Raw genomic sequence first — 6,545 nt, 5'->3', positions numbered from 1 at the left:
AAAATAAAATAGAAAAACCCAGGCACACAGGCACAAGTGGATAGTTAGGTGTGCAATTACTTGATTTATACACGTGTGTGTTTCTGAAATTACAGCTGCAGGGTTTTGTGGTCTCTGTGGGGGTGTGAACAGTTTTGCTGGCAAGCCCGTTATGACTGACTTTGGAAATTTGGCTCCTAACATAAATTCCCCTCCCATCCCTGATGAAGAACAAGGTCCATTTGTCACTTCCCCATTTGCCCTCCGCGATGATTCAGAAAGAAAATAGCCTTATTTTGCTGCTCTAATTGGGAATTGCTGATTCATTGCACAAGTCCAATCATCTTCACTTTTCATTATGCAAACATGAGCTAAGGATGGCAAGGCTGTTGCAGAGTTGGCATGGGAAGGGTGGCTGTTCCCCTCCCCTTACTGACCCGACTACTTGTAAATTTGCTGAGGGAGCACCCTTCTTTTCTCAAAGCTCTCCTGTTTCAATGGAAGGTTTTGATTGTGAGGCATTCATTCAAAAGAAGGTTCTGTTATTCTCCTGGTTTTGCAGCTATTGCAAAACAATGCCTGCCTTGAGTTCTATGTATACTTTTAACCTTTGGCTTAGCTGTGGAAAAGCTTATTGCTGCAAGCAGACTCCATCACTCATGATAGTACAACACTCTGGAGACCTTATCATCGCACCGTCTAGTTGAGTAATTAAATGCAGGGTAGATTTACAGTTCAGTGGACTTGCTCATGGTGGGGTGGTGGCCCTCTCCTCTCTCCTTTTTTTGAATCTTTCAACTTCACACTGCAGCTTTGCATCAGGGTGACTGGAAAATGTGAAATCAAATATTAAAAAGCAAATAGCAACTACGAAGAAGGTGGCATGTTAAGAAAGGCAAGGACGTTGAAGGATTTTGCTGTCCAAGCAAAGGGAAATTATTCTAACTCGCGTGACTTCACAGCTTTGTTAATATTAGAAGATGTAGCTATTATTAGATTGCCTTTTTTTATGAGGAAATTAAACAAGGTCATTTCAGTAACACTTAAAGAACTCACACTTTCTGTGAAACCCCTGTTTCCTCAAGGGGCTAATAGGAGCTCAACATGGATAGAAAAACTACTCTTTTCATCTATTTTCAGAATAGTTACCTAGAATCATAATGGCTAGAGATTGAAAAGCTCTATTCAGCTCTCGGCTGCAGTCTCCAGGGATCTCGGAAGCGTTTTTCCTCGCTCTACAGTACATTCTCCACTGTTTTGTAAGGGTTTATTTTAATGGCCTCAAAGCTTTCTCCACTTCTATAGAAAACTTGCTCCAGACTCTAGCCAATTTCATCACGAAAATGACTTTCTTACCAGGAATGAAAAGATGCTTCTCTTTTTGGTAAAAACTTACATTAGAAAAATAAAAGTAGATAGAGATTTAACACTTTTTCATTAATTTATGCATTTCATCATTGGGGAAATATTTTCATGCCAAATTGGTGAAAGTGTACAGTATTGGAAATTTGAAAAAATGATGTTTTTTTATATAATATGCAAATTTCGAGAATGTGTTTGGTATATGTGAAATTGACATTTGAGCTAATTATACTGGAAAGAAGCTCAGTATATCAAAGAAGAGAGTAGAAGCTCATCTGACATCTTCACTCTTGAAATAAAAAAAATCTTGGTTTCTATAAATACATATATTTCCCTAATCTTGGCATGGCCCACTGGTGTGTTTTTCCTAACAATATAAAAAATAAAGCAAATTACTGATCAGTTATTGCTGGAGGAAAACTTTTTGCTCTGCTCTCCCTCAAAGGGTTAGTTGTACTTTATGAAAGAAATTAGACAATGTTTCTTTTCTTCAAGAGTCAGATGATATTCCATGCTCAGGTTATAAATAGCAATATTGTATACATATCAGCTGCCTCAGATTAATTTGGGGAGCTGGTATGTTATAAATACTACACGTGAATAAATACAAGTATGGAGGGACCAGCAGTTAGCATAATGGCTATGTTGCTGGATTCCCATATAGTTGACTGCGGTTTGAGTCCTGGACCCAGTGACTTAAACTCACGTTGGGCATGTATGCGTGCATGCCCAAGATCCCTAGAGGAGAATGGAGAGAAGGCATTGTGGTGTGGCCATCCCCCCGGGGGGGTGATTTCTCACTTTCTGTCTCTCTGTTTCTCTCCGTCTTTCTGGCAAGTGCATGCACCCTATAGCAAAAACCTCTCAAAAAAAAAAAAGTATGGAATATTCATATTATATGGTATTAACATGTTTGACTTGTCATTGCTAACTAATTATCTTCTGGGAAATTTGCTAACTATAAATATAGATTTCATTATGTGCTTATTCACTCATTCACACAAAATTTGCCGAATACTTACTAGCTGTTGAATATTATTGTAAGTGCTAGGGTTTTTTATTTTATAAATATTTTATTTTATTTTATAAAGTCTCTGTCATTGTGGAACTTATATTCAACTGACAGAATATAAGCAAACAATATATATAGTCTGTCAAATTGTGATTCATGCTATGGAAAAAAGAAAAGCATAAGGTGGATAGGATCTCCCTTACGAGTTTGTGTGCTCACTTGTGTGTGTGTGTGTGTGTGTGTGTGTGTGTGTTGGAGGGAGGCTGTTTTTTTTTTTGTTTTTTTTTGTTTTTTTGTTTTTTTTTCATACAGGGAAAAGGGAAAAAAACAGGATCAGGATGATAAGGTGACCATAAGAGAAGAAAATCCAAACAAGGACTGCTTTCAAACTTTCCAGGCTGTCAGGATTTCTAAATGTAAAAGCATAAATGGCTGCTGATATGTTTAAGGGACATGAGAATAGACTGTAGGACTTAGCAAAATGGAGATCACTGCTCAAGCAGCATCAGAACATGTAAGTCCAAGCACTCAGGGTATGGGTCTGAAGAGTCCAAGGGAAGTGGGAAGAAGACACCTGGAGGCAGCATATTCTCCTCCAGGGGAGGAAATGAAATAAAGAGAGGCTGGGAGTGCTGTGAGACTCTAGGATTTTCCCTTGACCAGTGGAAGAGATAATAGGATGTTTGCAAACTGAGAGGAAAAAATGGGACGTGTGTGTGTGAGAGAGAGAGAAAACGAAAACACATGGGGGAGGGGAAGAGGGGCAGGGAAAGAGAGGCATGACTTAGAACAGCATCCTCAGGGAGAGGAACAAATGAGATGGAATCTGGAGGATACTGTGCAGCTGAGAGGTTTTAGTACGACTGCATCTGACGGCAGCGCTCTAGGTGACTGGAAAAACCACGAGCGAGGGGGACAGAGATGCGACACCGAAGGAGCAATGTGTCTTGTAGTAGCAGAGTGATTCGGTTTGGTGCATAAATGGAGAGACTGGGTTGAATTTGAGATGTGCTTCTCCCCCGGGGACAAGAGAGAAGGCAGGAGGTGTGGGTAGAGAGAAGTGTAGACGGGAGGTGAGGTTGTAGTGTGTGAAAGTTGTCTTTCATTTCATTCTACCTCCTCAGTGACATCGAAAGGAAGCTGAGGAAAAGGATAAAGTGGGAAATATGGGGATTTTGAAAATGGAGGCTAAATCAGGAAATTATAGCTCAGAAGAATGGGAAACAGGAGAGAGGAGGGCAATGTCACATGAGTGGCCCTGATTATCAAGTGAGTCCAGCCCGTGTGAGTTGAGTTTTTCTCTCTACATAGCTTACAAGACCAGAGCAATACGTGCTTAGTTTAGTTTAACTAGGATGGGATGCTACCAGGGAAATATGAAGGGGGTAAAGTATACGTGTAGGAGTGATGATATTGATTGAGCATAAAACTTAAGCTCGGTGAAGAGGGGTATGAGGACCTGGATGGAGGCGAGGAAACATTTTTTAAAATGTTAAGATCAATGTCTCAGTGGGTAAAAAAATCTTATAGGAAATAGAGTTGCACGAAGTTTAAACTTTTCACTTACTTTCTACAGGTTTAATGGTGCTTAGTCTATGAAATAGACAAATGGTTTACCAAGAAAAGAGCATCCATGTTTTCTTATTTTTTAAATTTTTTTTACATATATATACCTTCTTTATTTTTTTCTCTGAAGAAATGTAATGAAGTCACATGTATTTAAATTTCTCAACTGCCCTATGAGGTGAAATTATCTCCAATTTATACACACAAAGATACTGAAACACAGAGATAGTTAAAAAAAAACTTACACAAGATCATATAGGTAATAGTGAGTAGTGGAGGCAGGATTTAAACCCAAGTAATATGGCTCCAAGTTAAAGATTTTCTGTCACTACTGTGGCTATCTCAAACTACAATGCATTATTTAACTCACATTTAAATAGCCACTACTGGGGGACCAGCATTGGGCATAATGGCTATGTCGCTGGACTCCCATGTAGCCAACCATGGTTTGAGTCATGGACCTGGTGGCTTAAATTCACACTGGGTGCATGTACATGTGTGCCCAAGATCCCAGGAGGAGAATGGAGAAGGGATTGTAGTATGGCCATCCCCCCTGGGGGGTGATTTCTTTCTTTATGTCTCTGTCTTTCTGGCCAGTGCATATGCCCTATAACAAAAACCTCTCCAAAAAAATTAAATAAATAAATAAATAAATAAATAGCTAGCCTCTGCTGGGACCGACATGTGATATGGTGGTTAAGATACTAGACTCCCACATAGCTGATGAGTCTTGGACCTGGCAGCTTGCTTTCTTACTTTCTCTCCTCTGGATCTCTCTGGTCAAATTAAAGATGGTATATAAACAAGGTTAAATAAATAATTATTTTTAAAATGTTTTTTAAAAAGCTACCATTACCTACAACATAACAACATAATCACTAAAAAAAATACTTTATTCACATGTGCATCTTAGAAGCAATCTTAACTGCAAAGTGACAGAATAAAGGTGTGCAGCTCTAATCATAATTTATATACCCCAGTGCATTTAAATGTAAGCTAATCTGTGCCAATATGGATATATATTTTCCTTTTCATAATTTATAATAGCATATTTTCTTTCAAAGCCATCATGTATATATTTCAGGCCCATTACAGAAATTATATGACTTAAAGAATATAAAGGAAAAAATCATAAATAAGTTAGCGCAGATGTACATATTCAGAAAATGATTCTGATGTGACTTAAAAATCAATACAGCGTCCTTTTCGTTCCCAATCTCCATATCGGGTAGGTTCTGGGCCCCTGGGTCCACCTTTTTCTTTGGTAACTGGATTAACATCATCTGGAAATTCTAAAGACAGACAGAAGATATAAACAAATCAGTCAATAGAGATAGAAAAAACATTATTGTCAATTTTGAAGACAGAGTTGAATAGTTTAGGTATTACTGACCACATTATTATGAAACCTTCCCCCCGCCCCCCCAATTTTACCAGACTGAGAGAAAGAAAGTGAGCAAGCAGCCCCCCCCGTGGGGGATGGTCATGCTGCAATCCTTTCTCCTCAGTCCTTTCATTCTCTTTTCAGGATTTTGGGCATACTACTCAAAGAGTGATACAGGGGGCGTGATCTTGCCGCTCTTCTAGCCGAGGCCGGGAGGCAGCCAAACAGCCAAGTGAGCCCAGATGCAGTCATGGCGCCGACTCCCATGTTTTCTTATTAATACATGTAAGTATGCACAGGAGTCACCAAAAATATGAGACTCAAAGGAGGGCCAGGTGACTAGGTTTTATACTGTATGGGAAAGGAGAGGCTGAGGGTTATGTTATGAAACAGTAAGGGGAGGAGATACAGTTTGTCTTGTGTTGCTGGGCCAAGCATCACACCTCTTCTTGGGACAAGATTTTTCCTAGACAGGTAACAGGGAGTTCATGGAAAGCCTGCTTGTACCTGCTGCTTACTGTATCGATGAACACAGATGTCCATTTCATTTACGGTAGGTTCGTTTTCCCTTTCCTCTTTTCTTTAGAACTAATCATGTATCTGAAGTCCCTTGAACAGTCATCTCAAAACATGCCAAAGCACTGTATCTGGGGTGGCATATTCTGCTTCACCACAGGGTCCTGAGGGAGGGAGGCGGACCCAGAGGAGCAGCTGGTCAGAGACTGGGAACCTTGAAACATCATTCTAAATGAAGGACGTTCTTAGATGAAAAACTTGATTTGTAACCGCAGATATTAATCACACCACTTTTTCTTGCCCTGTGAGATCATGTTTCCATCTTTATGCCGTTCCCTTGGGAAAATAAACATCCGAGAAGAGACCTTGAGAAGTGGGTTCCCCGTCACTCCTACCCTGGAAGGTCAGCAATTAGGATATTTATATTGTGCTTTATGGCTAAGAAGTTTACATTTTACAAACAGTGGGAAATAAGTCTGAAAGACATTTAGAAATGTTATGAAGGTCGCAGGCTTACTGAATCCTCTTCCAAAGGCAGAGTTGATTTCACAAATAATTTAGTCACAACACATTCCACAATGTCACCTCCCTGAACACACACATACATCACATTTTCAGAAAAGAACATTTGAAAGGAAGGAAGAAGCTTTCCTTTGTAATTACTTTCGGAATTTAATACGTATTCCCTTGTCTTTCTATGTCCATTCTTCTAAAACCTTCCCTCTT

Source organism: Tupaia chinensis, unplaced genomic scaffold (genome assembly GCF_000334495.1).
Source record: "Tupaia chinensis unplaced genomic scaffold, TupChi_1.0 Scaffold000152_1, whole genome shotgun sequence".
In the NCBI taxonomy this organism is placed as follows: Eukaryota; Metazoa; Chordata; class Mammalia; order Scandentia; family Tupaiidae; genus Tupaia; species Tupaia belangeri.
Note: the sequence above shows the minus strand (reverse complement) of the source record.